Raw genomic sequence first — 2,216 nt, forward strand, 5'->3', positions numbered from 1 at the left:
TTGTGTGTGTGTATATATATATATATATATATATATATATATATATATATATATATATATATATATATATATATATATTACATTGTATGTACCACATCTTCTTTATTTGTTCATCTGTTCATGGACACTTAGGTTGTTTCCATGTCTTGGCTATTGTAAATAGTGCTGCTATGAACATTGGGGTGCATGTATTTTTTCGAATTAGTGTTTTCATTGTCTTTGGCTATATACCCAGGAGTGGAATTGCTGGATCATTGTACTTCTGTTTTCAGGGTTTTTTTTAAGTTATTTATTTATTTAGGCTGTGCTGGGCCTTTGCTGCGGCATGCGGGCTCAGTAGTTGTGGCATGCGGGCTTAGTTGCGGTCTGTGGGATCTCAGTTCCCCGACCAGGGATCAAACCCAGACCTCCTGCATTGGGAGAATGGAGTCTTAACCACTGGACGACCAGGGAAGTCTCTATTTTCAGTTTTTTGAGGAACTTCCATACTGCTTTCCCACAATATGTTTTTTACTTGAAGAAAAAGTAAAGTACAGAAGAGCACATTTTTTTTATCCCATTTGTGTTTTTAAAAACCTGTTTGTATATGTATAGACGGTATCTATAAGGTATACAAGAAACTGTTATAGTAGGTAGCTCTGGAGTTGAAAGGGGAGTAGGAGGGAGGGGAAGAGAAGGGAGGCTGATTTTTTTACTTAATAACCTTCTGTACTATTTGACATTTTCACAATGAGCATGTGTTAACTGTATAATAAATTATTTTAACTAAGATTTTTTAAAATATATTAAGGTTTCCTGTAAGATGTCACTTAGAAAAAGAGCTCTACCACAAAAATTTTGAAGAACCTTTATGCCACCCAACCCGACTGTACAAATTGCCAGGTGAAATTGTGAAAGCCTTTGCAAGTGAGGAGGAAAAGTACTGTATAGAGTAGTGGGCTAGTGTAATCTTCCAGGTTATCTGACTCTATAGTAGTCTCCACCTGCCATTGTCTTTGAGTCTGTAAATTGTAGAAAAATGAAAATAATACAAATGAGTCTTGTCCATAGCAGTACATGCATTTTGTCGGGTGAAGGTACAATTGATTTCCCCCCACTGTGGAAGAAGTCAATTTTGGATCAATTAACAAATTCATTTCATTATTCTTCATTGCCAGTATGCGTATCTGGTCTATTTTTTTAACTTTTATTTTATTTTATTTATTTATTGGCTGCATTGGGTCTTGGTTGTTGTGCACAGGATTTCTCTAGTTGTGGCAACCGTGGGCTCAGTAGTTGCAGCACGAGGGCTCTAGGGCGCAGGCTCAGTAGTTGTGGCACATGGCCTTAGTTGCTCCGTGGCACATGGGATCTTGCCAGACCAGGGCTCGAACCCGTGTCCGCTGCATTGGCAGGCGGATTCTCAACCACTACGCCACTAGGGAAGTCCTGTGTATCTGGTCGTTCTATTGTCCTTTGAACTGATGTTTAACACATCACTGGTTCCCTCATTAATTAAATAAAATCTGACGCGTGTTCATTTTATATTTTTATGAGTTACGATTTTTCCGTTTAAACAATGATCTTTTAAGAAAGTGGAGACAGTGAGGACCAGTTGACGAAGGTTAGGTGTTCTCAAATTTGTCTATTTTACCTACATCATCAAGTAACAAGGATTTAAATCCTTCCCAATTTGACTTGAATACTTACTCCGTATAGAATATCGTTAATTTATAAGATGCTTTCTCACAAATATGTATACACACAGTCACACACGCACAAACACCCTGCTGACATGTACAAACTCCCACACAGATGCAGGACCCCCCCCCCCCCCCCACGCGCGCGCGCACCACTGGAACACGGGTTCTCTTCTACAAAGCGGCTGAAGGGCTGGGGGTGGAGCGTGGTCCCTTCCCGCAGACCCTCGATTGTGCCACGCAGGGAGAAGAGGTGGCCCCCTCACTTATAACCGTGGGCCAGAGGCGGCGTGTTGCTCGGGTGCTGCGACAGGGGCTCGAGTCCGGGGAGGCAGGCCCAGCCCCATCCTCAGAGACAGCGCAACCTGGGAAGTGGGCCGCCCCCTGGAGAACCAGGCACCGCCCCAGGCGCCACACCCCGGAGTCCTGGGGAGTCCAGTAAGGCTGCCCGGAGCCGGTGGCCTCCGCACTGAGGTTTGAAAACCCTGAAGCCGAGACTTCAAGCCCAGGAGCACGGCGGCTGCTGGACTGAGCAGG

Source organism: Balaenoptera musculus, chromosome 2 (assembly GCF_009873245.2).
Source record: "Balaenoptera musculus isolate JJ_BM4_2016_0621 chromosome 2, mBalMus1.pri.v3, whole genome shotgun sequence".
NCBI lineage: Eukaryota > Metazoa > Chordata > Mammalia > Artiodactyla > Balaenopteridae > Balaenoptera > Balaenoptera musculus.